Raw genomic sequence first — 18,258 nt, 5'->3', positions numbered from 1 at the left:
ACAAGCATTTATTGAATGCCAACTATATGCTACAAATAAACACGTTTGTATGTATAAAACATGTATATACAGTATATACATGTATGTATATTCACGTGTTTATGGAGCACCTACCTGGTGCCCACACCGTGCTGGGCACCAGGGAGAGCACAGCCTAGTAGAAGAGATGGAGAAGAAAACTGTGCCTTCATAGATGGGGAAGTGCCCTAAAACTGAGGACGAGTTGGAGAGGTGGTCCTCTTACTGCCTCGGAAAGTCAACGATGTGAAATAAGAAAGGGCATCAGGCTTTCGAGGTCCTGAACACATCCTGAGGCTGGGGTGGGAGTGACTTCTGGTTGCGCTGCCCTGCTGCCTTGATGAGGACCCCTCTGGCCATGCACCTGCTACCTACACCCCGGTCCCTGCAGAGGGAACGACTCAGAGTGCCCCTTACGTGTTAATTTAGGTGCTTGCCAAAATCAGAGATTGTCTGAGGAGTAACTTAATTTGAGTTCCTTCAAAATAATCAGTGAGATGGAAACTTGAGAACAGCCTCGGTCCGCTTCGGGAAGTAGAGACCGCCTTTCATTGCTCAGTGGGCAGCTGCCATCTGTGCTGCTGGTGTTGGCGATATTTATGGGTAGGAGAGAGGGTGAGAGACCACAGAAGGTCTAACGCCTGGAAGGCTCCAGTCGTCCTGCTGGTAAACACAGAGACCCCATTTTCCAGAGACCCACTGAGAGGTGGTACCAAGAGCAGAAATCACATATGCTTCTCTGTGTCTTCCATTCTTGAGTGCGTAATGAGTGTTGTAATAAAAAAGTGAAAATGAAGATTCAGTTATTAATAAATGTTGGGGGGAAAAGACAGAACCTAGTGTTTGTCCTGGCAGGTCAGCCTCCTAGCTGTGTGATGCTGGGCGGTGATTTCACTTCTTGAAATTTCAGTTTCCACTTCTGTAAAATGGGAAGGTTGTACTAGAAGATCTCCAGGGTCTATTTTGAAATGAACTCTCCCAACGTTGCGATGATAAGTGCTCTCAGTTCATGTGCAGCGTTGAGAGAAGTTTTCTTTGTAGACTTTTTCTTAGGGCTCTTGCTGAAATGTACACATCTGGTTGTTTTTCAATTAAAACAAGGAGAAAAAAAAACCCCACCCGCCATAATTTACATAACAAGGACATATTGAACTCAGCCTCTTTCTGTCCCAGTGTGGGTGTTAGACAGCTTGGGGGATTATGGGCCTTGGTAATCACGGAGGGGAAGAAGCTATGTTTATGAGGTCCTTTCAATATTTATCCAACGCCCACAGGGAGCGGAGGCTTTGACCTCAGTGGACTGGTTGTGGGTTATAGAACGTGAGCAGTTACCCTCATCCTCAGAGAGCTTATGGTATAAAGTGGGCTTGCTAAGACTCCTAAACATTTGGAAACACTGTTCCTGTCAGGTGACACGTGCAAGTGCCTGGAGGTGGGAAGGATCTCAGCATAGTCAAAGAACATTCACAGGTCCACGTGGCTGAATTAGAGGGTTCCTGAGTGTAAGATTCTTCCCGGGGGCCTGAAAGCTTAAGGAGATGAGTAACTCCTCCCTTCTCAGGCCCAGTCCCTGGGCGCAAGGCTACTTGCGTCAGCAGCGTGCGTCAGCGAGATAGCGGAATCGGGAAGATAGCCGGCCGGAAGACACCCGCCCTGGCAGGAAGATACGTATCCCTGAAGATCCAGAAAGAGGCCATCCGGGTACCACGTAGCAGTTTTGTACGGCTAGGAGACTTCCTGTTATAGGAGACTATGAAACCTTTGCTCCGTCCTCACTTGGGGCTGCCGCCATTTTAGGCCTCAGCCCGCCTGCATCCAGGCGCTCATTAAAACAGCATGTTGCTCCACACCGCCTCGTGTTGTCTGTTGGCGTGCTCTCAGGGTTCGAACCGATACAAAAACTTTACATTGAAGACATCAGCGTCAGGTGATGGTGGCTTTGTAAGCTGTGTTAGAGGGACTTGCGTCCCAATCTGTAGGCCATGGGAGCCAGCGGAGGACTTGTGTACTAGAAACGGTGGGGCCGGGTGCGATGGCTCACGACTGTAATCCCAGCACTTTGGGAAGCCGAGGCAGGTGGATCACTTGAGGCCAAGAGTTTGAGACCAGCCTGGCCAGCATGGTGAAACCCCATCTCTTCTCAAAATACAAAAATTAGCTGGGCGAGGTGGTGCCTGCCTGTGGAATCCCAGCTACTCAGGAGGCTGAGGCAGGAGAATCGCTTGAACCTAGGAGGCGCAGGTTGCAGTGGGCCAAGATCGTGCCACTGCACTCCAGCCTGGGCGACACAGCGAGACTCAGTCTCATTAAAAAAAAAAAAAAAAAAAAGAAAAAAAAAAAAGAAAAGGTGGGAGGTGGCAGATGAGAGAATGGAGTCCGGGGCCCACAATGAGAGAGGGATGTTGTGTTTGCATGAATGGAGGGCTTGGGGACTTAGCCCAGCCTCCCAGGTGCCATCAACAAGCCACAGTCACACCCGAAATGGTAGCCAGGGTAGGAAGTGGGGCCTAGTAGCAACCAGCAACCTCTCATTAACCCACAGAACATTGTGTCAGTCAGCGCTGTGTTGCAAGTGACAGTAACCAAACTCAAGCTAGCTTAAATCTAGGAAAGATCATTTATTGTGTCAAGTCACTACCTGGTTAGGCATGGCTGATCCAGGGGCCCCAACTGTGTGGGCCAGGTTTTGTCTCCTGTGTCCTGGCCCTGCTTTTCTTTCTTTTTCTCAAGCAGTCTCTCCTTTCAAGATGGCAAGAGGCCATCAGCTTGGATTCAGGTTTCTATCCACTCATGTTAGCAACCCTGTAGGGTAGGGGGAAGGTACCCCTTTCTTAGTGGCTTCAGCCAAAGTGTGAGAGAGGTCTCTTCTTGTCCAGTTAGGGGCACATGGCTGCATTTTAGCCGTCTATTGGTTCTGGAGGTCCCGTGTTTTGACTGTCCTCCTGGTAATGTGCCACCCCTGGAGCATGAGGGGAGGGTTAGGGGATGCCCCAGAGGAAGACAGTGCCATTACCAGAAGGGGCTTGGAGGCTGGCATGCAGTGCTGGATTTGCTTTTGCCTGGTGTCTTTGTCCGTTTTCTGTTGCTTACAACAGAATACCTGAAACTGCGTAACTTATAAAGAAAAGGAAGCTATTTCTTACAGTTCTGGAGGCTGAGATGTCCATGGTTGAGGGGCTGCATCTGGTGAGGGCCTTCTTGCTGGTGGGAAATATGTGCAAATTCCCGAGGCTGTGCAGAGTGTCACATGGTGAGGGGCTGAGAGAGCTCATGTGCTAGCTCAGGTCTCTCCTCCTCTTCGAAAGCCACCAGTCCCACTCCCAAGATAACCCATTAATCCATTAACCTATTAATCCATGAATGGATGAATCCATTCACGAGGGCAGAGCCCTCAGGATCTAGCCATCTCTTAAGGTCCCACCTCTGAACACTGCCACATTGGGGATTAAGTTTCAACATGAATTTTGGGGGAGTACAAATGTTTAAACTGTAGCACCTGGCTTAGGAGACTTCTGCAGTGGTGACCTGAACTGGGATAGAGTGAGTGGCCTAGAGGAGGGAGGCGTGGGCAGTTCTGGGGCCTGTCCTCGAGGCCACTGAACTACAACTTGAATCACTTTCCCTTCTCTCTCCACTTCGACTGCTTCCCCTCTCTCTTCCTTTAGCAATCATTTATTGAAACCTTGTCCTTCTTCTGAATGCCCCAGAATTTCGTTTGCATCTTCATGCCCCTTACCGGTGCTCAGGGGTGATGGCCAGAATATTTAACCTCAGGCACAGATCGCAGTACTTTCTGAAAGCCTCTACTGGTGCCCCGACACTAATTCTTTCCTTGCTGCATCCTGGGGGAGGTCTGGGAGTGCTGGGGGAGGGACACTTAGGGTGAGGACTCCTGGGGCATCAGCTACTTCCCAGCCTGTGTGGAAGGACAGTATTTTAACAGCTGGGCAGCCATGCCGGTGGGAAGTGGCTGGTTTGAAAGCGTTCAGGGTAGGGCTGGGGTAGACTTCCTTCCATCCCTTCCCAACCCCTGCTCATCCTCAGGGGCTTTCCAGTGGGCCTTTTGCAAAGTAAATGTTGCATTAATTTGTTGTGGAGGTGGACTGAGAAAAGTGGAGGGCGACTGCTCTGGGCTGGTGTGATTGTTCAGGACCTGCTGCCCTGTACCCCGAGGTCCCGCCAGACCACCTGTGCCACACTCAGTCTATTTGCTCTGAAGCATTTTTTTTTTTTTTTCTGAGAGCAATCAGGTTTATAGGCTTTGAAGAGTGTGCAAATATTTGATTTTAATTAAGGAAGTCTGGAATAGGGAATAGAAAAAGGTTACTTCTCGTTTACTATTTCTGGGGGATAGGGGAGGATGTGGTACCTCCAGCCATATGGTGGGTCACCATTGTCTCCAGGGTGGACCAGGCACCCAAGAGGAATGGCAAGTGAGAGGCAGTGGGTCACTGGCTCATGGAGCCTGGGGAATTTCAAGGGGGTGAATAAGGCAAGAGGGTGAGCAGTGTGGAGCTTTCCCGGGCCAGGATGGAGTGTGGAGAGGCCGTCAGAAAGACCGGCCTTCTGGATAGTGGCGCCTACTGCCTGTTAGTACTTGCTGCCAGCCGCTGTGGTGCCCATCCCATCTGCTGGATGATCTCACCTAATAATCCTCACCACAACCCTTCCTGGTAAATATTATCAGTCCCACTTTACAGCAGAGGAAACTGAGCCCAGAGAGGTTAAGAAACTTGTCCCAGATCACCCAGCTACTGAGTGTGTGTCAGGCTTCAAAGCTGTGCTAAAAACCACCACTTGGGTCGGGCACGGTGGCTCACGCCTGTAATCCCAGCACTTTGGGAGGCCGAGGCAGGCGGATCACCTGAGGTCAGGAGTTTGAGACCAGCCTCAACATGGAGAAACCCCGTCTGTACTAAAAATACAAAATTAGCCTGGCGTGGTGGTGCATACCTGTAATCCCAGCTACTCGGGAGGCTGAGGCAGGAGAATTGCTTGAACCTGGGAGGTGGAGGTTGCGGTGAGCTGAAATCGCACCATTGCACTCCATCCTGGGCAACAAGAGCGAAACTATCTCAAAAAAAAAAAAAAAAACCAAAACAAACAAACAAAAAAACCCACCACTTGGTGGTTGGAGGGCATTCCTAGAGGACCCAGGACTATTTTGAGGAGGACAGGTGGGGTCCCATGAATTAAAGCCCTAGCGTGTGCAATGAATGAAGTGTTATTCTGACTGGTAGAGCCTGCCTGTTTTCTGTAAGAGGGAGGAAAAAAGGTGTTGGGGGAGGTCAGGACGGTGGCCGCATCCTGGGGTACAGGGAGGAGAATGAGCCCTACAGCCCAGTGTTCCTGTGCCAGCCCTGCCCCCAGTATCATGTGGCCTTGGGTGACTCATCCCATCTCTCTGAGCCGGCTTCCTTCCCAGTGAGATGAGGGTAGCAAACACAGTAACAGCAGTGACTGTGGGCTTCCTAAGTGCCAGGTGCATGGATTAGGCCTCCCGCACTTGGATGCTCAGTGGGTGGGGAAGAGGGCCTCCCTGTCAGCCCTGCCTGGGAGACACTGGATGGGGAGGTCCTGGGCAACTGGAAAGTGCTCAGCCATCTGCAAGGAGAGGGAAACAGCTTGTGTCCCGTGTCTGGCTTCAGGCCCCTGCAGCCCTCTGACTGTTGTCCCTGCAGCCAGAGAGAGGCAGGGGACTTTTAAGGATAGGACTTCTTGCCACAGCCCTAAATAGTGCTTCTCTCTGCTGGTGGGTGGTGCTTCCCGCCTTGGCAGCTCAGCAGGATCACCTCCTCAGGCATTCAGAGGAAAAATACAGAGGCCCCAGCTGTGCAGCACCATCACCTGGGAGCTGTCTGTAAACCCTGATCTCTGATTCTGGGGAACAATATTTTTAAAAAGCTCCCCAGTGATTCCAGTCAGAGGCTGGCTTCTCCTAGGACGTGCTGCCGGTTCCTGCCAATGGGATGTATTCATTAGGGCCTGGGAGGGGCCCCGGAGAAGATCGGCTTTATGGGGCAGCGCTTCGGCCTCTTGCACCCGGTCCCGCACCCAGTGGGAGGGAGAGGGCTGCGTCCTCTGCAGGCCTCACAGAGCCCGGCGATGCGCAGGACGTGCTCCTGGGCGGTCCCCGGTGTCCCCGCATCCCCGCGTCCCCAACGTCCCCGCATCCCTGTGGCTGGTGCAGAACGCACGTGAGCGCTGCCTTGTCCCTGCTCTGGGACTGGCCTGGATCCCTCCCTGCCCTGGATCCCTTCCTGCTGGTGGGGCTGTGTGGGGCCACACTCAGGGTGACCTGGCACAGTAACTCCCATCCAGTGCCTGCTGCCCAATGGTGTCTTCTTATTTAAAAGCTTTTTTTTGTGGTTAATTTAGCAGGTTTAGCAGGGGTTTTTTTTTTATATCTTTTATATATCTAATACATATATTAGATATATATGTTTATTTTTCAGTTTTTTTGAGACGGAGCCTTGATCTGTCGCCCAGGCTGGAGTGCAGTGGCGTGATCTCGGCTCACTGCAAGCTCCGCCTCCCGGGTTCTCGCTATTCCCCTGCCTCAGCCTCCCGAGTAGCTGGGACTACAGGCGCCCACCACAACGCCTGGCTAATTTTTTTGTATTTTTAGTAGAGACGGGGTTTCACCGTGTTAGCCAGGATGGTCATGATCTTCTGACCTCGTGATCTGCCCACCTTGGCCTCCCAAAGTGCTGGGATTACAGGCGTGAGCCACAGCGCCCAGCCTTATTTATATGTTTTTTAATAGAGAGAGCGTCCTGCTGTGTTGCCCAGGCTGGTCTTGAGCTCCTGGGCTCAAACAATCCTCTCCTGCCTCCCAAAATGCTGGGATTACAGGCATGAGCCACTTCCAAGGGTATTTTTTTTTTTAACAGCTCTACTAAGGTATAATTGGTATATGAAAAAAATTGCACATATTTAGTGTATACATTTTGGAGAGTGGGACATGTATGTTTGTACCTAGACTGTTGACTGCGGTACCTTCTGAAGTGGCTTGGTTACAGCCAGCTGCAGGCCTGGGGACAGAAATTAAGACGTAGTGAGCCCAGCTGGACAGCCATGACAATTTAGAATGAGAATTTAAAACAGGCAAGGGTTTTAGAGAGCTGCTGGAAATGATGTTCATGCATTTGCTTTTTTGGTTCAGAATCAGATTTTTCTCGCATTTGTACATATATTTGGTTTAGTTGCTTCTAGAGAAATCCTATTTCTTGACGTTCTGCTATTGGCCAGTCACTTCACTTTCCATACATTGTTGCAAAGTAAGTTTGTGAGGATTACAGATGAAGAAACAAGATTCCCCAAGAAGTGCTGTATTGGTAAATGAGTCAGGATTTGGATCAAGGTCTGTCTGGCTTTAAAGTTCATCCCTGTGTGCAGTGATGGCACACTAATTCCATAAATGGAAAACCAGAATCGAATTGTCCAACAGAGTAGCCACTAGCCACATGGGGCTATTTATGTTTTGGTTAATTAAAATTAAATAAAATTAAAAGTTCAGTTCCTCAGTCACAGTAGCCAGAGTTCAAGTGCTCAGTAACCACATGTGGCCCAAGCTAAGGTACTGGACAGTTCAGATAGAAATCATCTTCATCGAGGCAGAAGGTTCTATTGGACAGGGCTGAGCTGGAGGGACCGCATGGCACAGACAGGGCTCAGGGGCCTGGGCTGGGTGTTGGAGGACGGTTAGAGAAGGGGAAAGTGTGACCAGGCTGTCTGATCTTGTTAATGTCGCTACCAGTGACCAGCCATCTTGGTTGAGGGGTTTTCCAGGACTTGGGACTTGCATTGCTAAAGCTAGGAAATTCCTTGGCCAATGGGGACAAGTTGATCCCCTGTTCACTACACACAGTGTCCATGTGATGTCATTACTGCACTCAGTACCAGGACACAAAGAGGAATGCCCACTGGAGTTACTGTCAGTCCAGTGGGGAAGCTAGATGAAAAGATGATGGTGTCCTTTGCCTATAGCGTGAGGAGTGCTCTGAGAGAGGGGGCCAGTGGTCGGGTAGACCAGCGGGGGCACCTGTCTGGACAGCAGGCTCCCTGAACTGAGACCCGAAGCCCGGGAAGCAGTTCACCAGGTGAAGGGCTTTGGAAATGGGAGGAAGCTCAGTCAGGAAGCTTGGTCCTGGTCCTGCTCTGCTGTGATCCTACTCTCAGGCCCCAGGCGTGTTCTTTTCTTGCAGACTTTAGATTCCCTCACCTATAAAATCAGGGAGTTGGACCAGATACCCAGAAATAATATTCTCTATCTCTGCAAATGTCACATTTTCAAGTAAATAGTGACATACCTTTAAAAGTGATACATGCTTACACTGGGGAAGTATTTGATAGTCAGTTCTCCATTGCCTCAGAAACATCATTTTTATTTTGCTCATCTATTAGTGATCTCCTGTCCATGTCTCCACTTAAAAAAGGGTGGGGCTGGGGCCAGGCACAGTGGCTCACACCTGTAATCCCAGCGCTTTGGGCGGCTGAGGTTGGCAGATCTTTTGAGTCCAGGAGTTTAACACCAGCCTGGCCGACATGATGAAACCCCATCTTTACCAACCAACAAACAAACAAAAATTAGCAGGGCATGGTGACATGTGCCTGTAGTTCCAGCCATTCTGAAGGCTGAGGTGGGAGGATGGCCTGAGCCCAGGAGGTGGAGGTTGCAGTGAGCCGAGATTGCACCACTGCACTCCAGCCTGAGCGACAGAGCCAGACCTTGTCTTGAAAAAAAAGGTGGGCTAACTCTGTCTCTCAGTTTAACTGAGATGGTATTGGGATCTGGCTTTTCAGTACACAATAGTTTGTTTCCTTCCTCCTCTATCTCCTTCCCATCTTCATATTATGTTGTTGTTTGTCTTGTGAGTGTGCGTGTGTGTTTTTTTTTTTTTTTTTTGAGATAGTATCTCACTCTGTTACATAGGCTGGAGTGCAGTGGTGCCACCTCTGCTCACTGCAGCCTCCACCCCTTGGGCTCAAGCAATCCTCCCACCTCAGCCTCCCGAGTAGCTGGAACCACAGGTGTGCACCACCACAACCAGCTAATTTTTTTGTATTTTTGGTGGAGATGGGATTTCACTATGTTGCCCAGGCTGGTCTTGAACTCCTGAGCTCAACTGATCCTTTCGCCTTGGCCTCCCAAAGTGCTGGAGTTACAGGCGTGAACCACCGTGCCTGACCTCATATTATGTTTTTTTTTTCTTTTTTTTTTTTGAGACAGAGTCTTACTCTGTGGCCCAGGCTGGAGTACAGTGCAACCTGTGCCTCCCAGGTTCAAGCAATTCTCCTGCCTTAGCCTCCCGAGTACCTGGGATTACAGGCGTGAGCCACTGCGCCCAGCGCATATTGTTTATTAAATCAACAGTGTGCTGAACTGGACTTCTTGAAAAACAAGACTGTGTATTAAAGTACACAGTAATAATTAATGTTATTGGTTTAAACAGATGATTGGCCTAAAAGCATCAAAAAACTTCTTTTGAACATTTATGAACATGTTAAGCACCCCATTATGTAGTTGTCCTTCCCCACCCCAAAAATCAGATTTCTTGAAGGCAGATTTATCACTTGGACATAGAGTTACAAGTACTACAGCTTTTTTTCTTTTTTCTTTTCTTTTTTTTTTTTTTTGAGATGGAGTCTTGCTCTGTCGCCCGGGCTGGAGTGCAGTGGTGCAATCTTGGCTCACTGCAACCTCCTTCCCTGGCCCATTAAAAACAATTTTAACTATGTAAGCAATAGATCATGATACTGTGGAAAAATGAAGATGTGTGTCTTAAGCTGTGATCAGCCTATGCCAGGAGTATGGTAGGCAAAATATAGAAACTGTGTTTTTATTTTTATCGTGCGTCAGAATTTGTTCTGGAAGATGGTTCATGTTTCCAGGATAGAATGAGTTTAAAGGGAAATGGTAATTACTTTATTTTATTTTATTTTTTGAGGTAGAGTCTTGCTCTTGTCACCCAGGTTGGAGTGCAATGGCGTGATCTTGGCTCATTGCAACCTCAGCCTCCTGGCTTCAAGCAATTCTCCTGCTTCAGCCTCCCAAATAGCTGGGATTACAGGCGCCTGCCACCATGCCAGGCTAATTTTTTTTTTGTATTATTAGTAGAGACTGGGTTTCACCATGTTGGCCAGGCTGGTTTCAAACTCCTGACTTCAAGTGATCTGCTTGCCTTGGCCTCCCAGAGTGCTGGGATTACAGGCTTGAGCCACCATGGCCAGCTGGGAAATGATAATTAATAGACCCTCCTGCTGTTTATCATCTTGAAAGAGAACGGCCCAGTATTATAGCAGTATCTCCCCAGATCTTGGGCCCCAGTTCTGGGCGAAAGGTGTACTCTGGGCGCTGTTCTAACTTATCCTTCCAGAAGAAGTTTCCAGCTAATAGTGGTTCAACCTAAAAGGTTATAGTCTCAGAGAAGACAGTTTGTGAATAAAAGAACCTCTAATAGGCTTTATTCCTTCATATGTTAGCATAACAAAATGTTATGCTACTATTGACAGAAAATCCAAGCCAGAGAACGTTTATAAACTTGTGGTGGACCCAAGAATCAGTTATGTTATTTCCAAGGCATCCCGAAACGTGTATGGGATTTGCATCTTGGTGGTAAACATGCACTGAAAATCAGAAGTACTTTGTGTTTTCCTGGTATTAGGGTTGTAAAACATTGATATATTATTTATTTATTTGTTTGTTTTGAGACAGAGTCTCGCTCTGTCACCTAGGCTGGAGTGCAGTGTCACGATCTCCGCTCACTTCAGCCTCTGCCTCCCGGGTTCAAGTGATTCTGCTGCCTCAGCCTCCTGAGTAGCTGGGATTACAGGCGCACACCACTACGCCCAGCTAATTTTTTCGGTATTTTTAGTACGAGATGGGGTTTCACTATGTTGGCCAGGCTGGTCTCGAACTCCTGGCCTCAAGTGATCTGCCCGCCTTGGCCTCCCAAAGTGCTGGGATTGCAGATGTGAGCCACTGCACCCGGCCAACATTGATATGTTTTTAAAAAGGTGTGTGTGTGCATATGCGTGCACGTGTGTGTGTGTGTACACGCACTTAGCTGGTTAGCAGTAGTTATGAATAGGAAATTAAACACCTGGGAATGTGTTTCAAAGGACACCCCCCCAACCCCAATGTATTAGCATCTTTTCTGAACTGCAAACTTGGGAAATAATAATAATAACACACATTGACGGAGGGGTAGAGAACCTGGCTAATATAAAAGGACATGTTCTGAATGGATCGAGGGATACTTTAGAAAACTAGCACAGGGGAGGATTCCTCCAAATGCATTCATTTTCGAGGTGCATCTTTTGTTCTGTATGATCCTGGCACATGCCTGGGGAGATGCTGCCCACAGCACAAGGCTCGAGTCTCTAGGGATTCTCTCTAAATCTGTTACAGTGGAGGTTTCAGACATTGCGGTTTTTCCTACAAGTTCAAATGAACCAAGACAAATTGGAATCACTTGTGTGAAGCCTGCCCCACAACCATCTCACAATAGTCATTTAGTGCTTGGCTGATCGAATATTAAATGAAAACATAAGAAAGAGAAGTTTTATTATTGAGGTAATCTGATTGTCTAGCTATATAACACACTCTAGACAATTCAATTAAGAGGATCAAAACTACAATTAGACTGGGCACAGTGACCCACTGTGGCTTTGGGAAGCCTAGATGGGAGGATTGGTAAGGCCAGGAGTTCAAGATTGACCTAGGCACATAGCAAGACCTCGTCTCTACATAAAATAAAAAAAAATTAGGCATGGTGGCACACGCCTGTACAACTGAGTAGTACCCCAGCTACTCGGGAGCTTAAGGCGGGAGGATCTGTTGAGCCCTGGAGTTCGAGGCCACAGTGAGATATGACGGTGCCACTGCACTCCAGCCTAGGTGACAGAGCAAGATTCTATTAAAAATAAATAAATAAATCAAATTAATATTTCTACTACTGCTAATACAAGATGTCCACCCTTAAGGTGCTTATGATCTCATTGAAAGAGTGAAGACAGGCTGGGTGCGGTGGCTCACGCCTGTAATCCCAGCACTTTGGGAGGCCGAGGTGGGCGGATCACGAGGTCAGGAGATCGAGACCATCCTAGCTAACACGGTGAAACCCCCATCTCTACTAAAAATACAAAAAAATTAGCCAGGTGTGGTGGTGGGCGCCTGTAGTCCTGGCTACTTGGGAGGCTGAGGCAGGAGAATGGCGTGAACCCGGGAGGCGGAGCTTGCAGTGAGCCGAGATCGCGCCACTGCACTCCAGCCTGGGTGACAGAGTGAGACCCTGTCTCAAAAAAAAAAAAAAGAGTGAGGACAAATATTAGGTGACAATACCAAATGGTATAGGATGGGAGTTGGCCCATGTGTGATCATTTTGTACCTTATTATTGACATTTACATACAGAGACGTGCACATCATTATTATTTTTGGCTGGGTGTCGAGTACAGTTGATTTAAAACATGAAATGGCAGACTTTGGGAGCTGGATGGCCTTAGGAAGTGAAGCATAGCAGAGTTCATGTGTGAGCCATACAGAGGTTTACTGTGAATGAGTGTGAATCTTGAGCTGCACATGGCCCAGCTTCCCACATACCTGTTAGATGCCTTCTCTGTCTGGCACAACACAAGAAAAGATGACTGGGGCAGTTTGTGCCAGCAAGGCAAGACATTTGGAAATGGCCTTAATAAAACCTCTTTGTTCTGGCCGGGCACGGTGGCTCACGCCTGTAATTCTAGCACTTTGGGAGGCCGAGGTGGGTGGATCACTTGAGGTCAGGTGTTCCAGACCAGCCTGGCCAACATGGTGAAACCCTGTCTCCACTAAAAATACAGAAATTAGCTGGGCATGGTGGCACATGCCTGTAATCTCAGCTACTTGGGAGGCTGAGGCAGGAGGATCACTTGAACCCAGGAGGCAGAGGTTACAGTAAGCAGAGATCGTGCCATTGTACTCCAGCCTGGGCAACAGAGCTAGACTCTGTCTCATTAAAAAAAACAAAAACAAAAACAAAAAAAACCAACAACACATAAACACACACACAAAAACTCTTTGTTCTGATTCAGAAATTCTGTTTCTTTTTTTCAAACAAATGTTTGTCTTCTCAGAACTGAGGAGTAACGTAAACATTGAGAATCACCTTCCAAATTCATGCTCAGAGAGGCAGCCGTAAGGAGAAATTGGAAGGAAAAACCACTTATAACTAATTGCAGTATTAGCCTCTCCAGGTAACTATGGGAACAGCTGAGCAGGGCCCCCTTGAATGGGAGATAAGTTCACCTGTGTAATGACTGCATTTAGTTTTTTCCCAGGAAATTATAAAAAAGAATTGCTTTGCTTGAAGGTCTGTTTTCTTAAGTTTGTTAAACATTGCCCTAATAATTTTTTACGTTGTTGCTAACTGGTCCTAATAATGTGAAATAAATTTCAGTCTAGTTTAGAAAAACGGTCATGAATTCTGAATTAAAGTAATTCTGAATATCCATTATTATTATAAATAGCAGATGTTTATTGCAGATTTGCTATATATTAGCCACTGTACTGGGGGAAAGTTTTATTAAATAAAGCAATAAAGGGTTGTTAGAAATATTACAGAGCTCTTGTAATTGAACAGGATTATAGGTATAAGTTTATAATTTTATTAACAGGGATAGAATGAATCATGGTAAAGAAAAAAAAACAAGGGATAAACAAGCCAATAAAATAACAAGATGAATCCACTGAGGGAAAGGAGTAATTATTTAAATTATTATTTTTTGTTTAATTAACATTTATTGTCTTCTGGGTAACAGGCACTGTTAGGGACTTTTACATCTGCTGTTTTATTCAATTACAAGAGTTCTTCATTTCCAGATAAGATTTCCCATGGGCTTCCTTTGACTAATGAGTTATCTTAGCCTGGTGCTTCTCAGTCCCAGCTGCACATGAAAATCACCTGGGGAGCTTCGGCGCAATATGGTGCTGGGGTGCTTCCCCAGAGAGTCTGTTTAATTATGCATAGTGGGGACCCGGCTGCAGTATTTTTAAACTCTGGCCAAACCAGAGATGTCATTTCACTTGCAGGAAAAATACAGCAATAAGCAACTGCTGCAAACTTCGGCAGTAGAGCATGCTATGCCAGGTAGAATAAGCAAAACACCTGTTTTCCTTTGTCTGTTTCCTATTAAGTGGGATGTGGAAAGTGTCAGAATAATTATGGAATGAAGCAGGCTAGAAAATATTGCTTTAAAAGTCTCAAACCCAGAATTTCCAGGTGCTCTTAACTTGTATCCTGGGTTTTGCTCCGTGGCGTTTATCAGAAACATGGTGTCAGTGACTTGCATAATAAAAGTTTTTGTCTTTTTTAGTTTTTAAGAAAAAAGGAAATTATTTAACAATCTTTTATACAAAAGGTTATGTGTTTTAATGAAATACATACATATCTCCAGAGTACAGAACTGTGGATAAAAAAGTTTAGGAGGACACAGAATTGTAAGGAATTCTTTCTTTTGGTGGAGGGATTATGGGTAGAAATGTCTTCCTTAAAAATCATCTGTTCCAGGCGCGGTGGCTCACGCCTGCAATCCCAGCACTTTGGGAGGCCGAGGCGGGAGGATTGCTTGAGGTTACGAGTTTGAGACCAACCTGGGCAATATGGTGAAAACCTGTCTCTACAAGAAATAAAAAAAAATTAGTCCAGGTGCAGTGGCTCACACCTGTAATCCCAGCACTTTGGGAGGCTGAGGTGGGCGGATCCTGAGGTCAGGAGTTCGAGACCAGCCTGGCCAATATGGTGGTGAAACCCTGTCTCTACTAAAAACACAAAAATTAGCTGGGCGTGCTGGCGGGTGCCTGTAGTCCCAGCTACTCGGGGGCCTGAGGCAGAAGAATCTCTTGAACCCGGGAGGCAGAGGTTGCAGTGAGCCGAGATCGCACCACTGCAGCCTGGGTGACGGAGCAAGATTCTGTCTCAAAAAAAAAAAAAAAAAAAATTATCTGGGTATGGTGGCACGTGCCTGTGGTCACAGTTACTTGGGGGACTGAGGCAGGAGGAGCACTTTGAGCCCGGGAGGTTGAGGCTACAGTAAGCCATGTTTGAGCCACTGCACTCCAGCCTGGGCAACAAAGTGAGACCCTGTTTCAAGTTTAAAAAAAAAAATCATCTGTGATTTTTTTTTTTCACTTCTAGTAAAGTTGTTTAATAGCAAAACATTTTAAAATAGCAAAACAGTTTTAAAAATCGGGAAAGAACTAAGTGGTTTGGGAGGTGCAATTGTTTAAAAAATTATTATAGCTTTAGATCACGTAATAGATAATTAACTTTAAAAATGATCCATAATCAAAAATACATCCAATCCCTAAAACAATTCCTGGTCGCCTTTGTAAATAGATTTGCTTCAGTGGGAACTTTTAGTGCTGCCTAGAGCATCCCAGGAGTCATGAAAATATGGCGAAATTGGTCAGAGAAAGGAAAGCTTCCATTTGACTTGCCAACATTAAGGGTTTTCTTCTTAAAATAAGCAATGCTTCTGGTAGGGGTGATAGATAGGCTTCCATTTAAGCGATGTTTTGCTCCTTTAAAAAAACCTTATATCACATTTGCTGAGAGACCTTGGGCAAGTCATATCATTCTTTTGGGCCTGAGGTTCTTTGTTGATAAAATGAGGGAATCAGACTAACATAGCTGTCAGTTTTCAAATTGGGATTCACAGGGCAGAGTCTCCTAGAGAGTGCTGGGGGGAGGAGTGTTGGGTCAGCTGGATTCTGGGTCTCCCGCCTTGGCCTCAGACAAGCTGCCCTGTGGGTGAGCTCTGGGCAGTGCTCATTTACAGGGAGGGAAATCGGTTTGGTCCTGTCTGCATTTGGGGGATCCACTAGACATCAGGCATAGTACCAGGTGCGGGGGACACTAGGATGACCAAAACCTAGCATGAGCCCTCAGGTGGCTCAAAACTTAAAGTCTCTTGGAGGATCCTGATAAGGACACAGAGCATTTCTCAGCTAGGCGAGGGAATGGGTGGGAGAAAGGAGGGAGCTGGTTAGAAGGCTAGTTGGGTATAGGAGCCCTGGGTATTTTTTAATTTTTATTTTTATGGAGACAGGGTCTCACTATGTTGCCCAGGCTGGATTTGAACTCCAAGGCTCAAGTGATCCTCCTTTCTCAGCCTCTAGAGTAGCTGGGACTATAGGCGAGTATTTTTAAAGAACTAAATGACAAATAGAGGACAGCTCCCTTCCCTGAGTCACTGTCTGGTCACTGCTGAGAGGAGACGAAAGAGGAAAGAGCAGGAGCCCCCGTGAGGTGCTTGGGACTCCCCTTGTCCTCTGGAGCTGACTTCAGCATGCTGGTGAAAAGGCTGTCAGGGAAGGAGAGGACCTGGGCTCTCAGAATACGACAGCATCTGCCTTGAGGGCTGGGAGGGACCTCGGGGGGGGCACCTGGCCCAGGCGGGTTACCCTGGCAAGCCCACCCCTGACATACCGAGGCCCATCCCTCTTCCACCTCCTGTGCTTAACTGAATGGACCAGCCGTCTAACCTGCCGGCCTTTGCCTGTGCTGAGAGCTCTGCCTGGATCCCTTCCTGCCTCTGGCCAATTCTAACTTAACTTTTACTTCTCAGCTTCAATATCACCTCCTTGGGGAAGCCTTTCTTCGATTATCCATCACTTTCCATCCCCTGCTGAGTTAATTAAATACCCTTTTCAGAGCTTGCCTCATCCCCTTTCCTTCAGAGTGTTCATCTGCCTGTAATTGCTCCCCTAATCTTGGAGAGCTCCTGGGTGGCTGGGACGGTTTAATTCATGGAATTATCTCCATGGCCACAATGCTTGGCACACAATAGGTGCTCAGTAGCTATTGAGTGAATGAGTGTCCTCACTTTATAACAGAAGTTAAGTGACTCGCCCAAGTCAGATGCTCCGAAAGACTGAGAAGGGATGAGACCCATGGTATGAGTCTGGAGATGAGGCGAGATCTGGTTTCTAGAGCTGTAGTCCAGGCTTTCTGCCTATAGCTTGGAAATGAAAAGAAGCCACACTTGTTTAGAGGCCCATGTTACTTCTATCAGAGCCACACTCTATGCCCTGGGTGTGCTGGGTGTGTGTCTGAGTGATGTGGGGTGTGTGTGTGTGGTGTGCATGTGTGTGGGGTATGTTCCTGGGATGTGTGTGGGGTGTGTGCATGGGGTGTGTGTGTGGTGTGTGTACATGGAATGAATGTGTGGTATGTGTGGAGTCAGTGTGTGTACATAAGAGGACATAGTTTGTGAGTATGCAGTATGCTTAGATGGTTCTTTTTTTTATTTTGTTTGGAGACAGGATTGCTCTGTCACCCAGGCTGGAGCACAGTGCACATCATGGCTCACTGCAGCCTCGAACTCCTGGGCTCAAACAATCCTCCTGTCTTAGCCTGCCAAATAGCTGGGACTACTGGCATGTGCCACCATGCCCAGCTAATTTTTAAATTGTTTGTAGAGACAAGAGATCCCTAAATTACTGGGCTCAAGCGATCCTCCCACCTCAGCCTCCTAAAATGTTAGGATTACGGGTGAGCCACCATGCCTGGCCTAGATGGTTCTTAAATCCTCTTCTTGGCCACTGAGCAGTTGGGTGATTATTATTTAAGAGGGAATGTGAAGCCACGCTCATGCCATAACAAGAACAGAAAGAAAACCTACACTGGCAAACAAAAAGAGAGCTGCAAAAGCAGCCGAAGTGGCTGAAATTATCAGCAGATAGGGTTCTCTCTGGACAATTAGACATGGCCCCTAAACCTTTTGTGAATAAAACGAGGCTGGTTAAGTGGCTTCCGGTAGTTCCAGCACCCAATGAAAAGCAAAGAGAAAACACTAAGGCAGCTAAAGATTTAATCAGAATAAAAGCCAGAGAAAAAGTCATCCTGTTTCTCTTCCATTCAATAGTAAGAGTGTCTAGACAGTGCCGACTTTGCTCTGATCTTCACACTAACTGCTGGCGAATGCATTAAATGGGATGTTAACTGTGGTTTTACGAAAATTCTCTTTATTTCATCAGCTTTTGTTGCTGTAGGAGATTTTGGAGGGTGACAAGGCTGGCGTAATGTACCTGTTTGTGTTTCTTTCTCTGCAAAGTAGAAACCTAAAACAGGAAGTGATTCAGGGGACAGAATGACTAAGACTGTTTTAAATTCAAGTTGAACTGAGCATTTTGCTGGGACCAAGACTTGCTGCTGCAGCCAAGGGTCCCAATATCCTTTATATTGAATCTCCATGGA

General features: G+C 47.1%; 1 protein-coding gene across 4 annotated transcripts in view; it reads left to right on the top strand.

Moving 5' to 3' along the window:
• The window catches only part of CYRIB (CYFIP related Rac1 interactor B), a 175,407-nt gene that overhangs the window by 26,929 nt on the left and 130,220 nt on the right, over positions 1-18,258 (top strand). The window lies entirely within an intron of this gene.

This window comes from Hylobates moloch, unplaced genomic scaffold (genome assembly GCF_009828535.3).
Source record: "Hylobates moloch isolate HMO894 unplaced genomic scaffold, HMol_V3 SCAFFOLD_9, whole genome shotgun sequence".
NCBI classification, from domain to species: domain Eukaryota; kingdom Metazoa; phylum Chordata; class Mammalia; order Primates; family Hylobatidae; genus Hylobates; species Hylobates moloch.
This window is presented reverse-complemented; position numbering and strand designations above follow the sequence as displayed.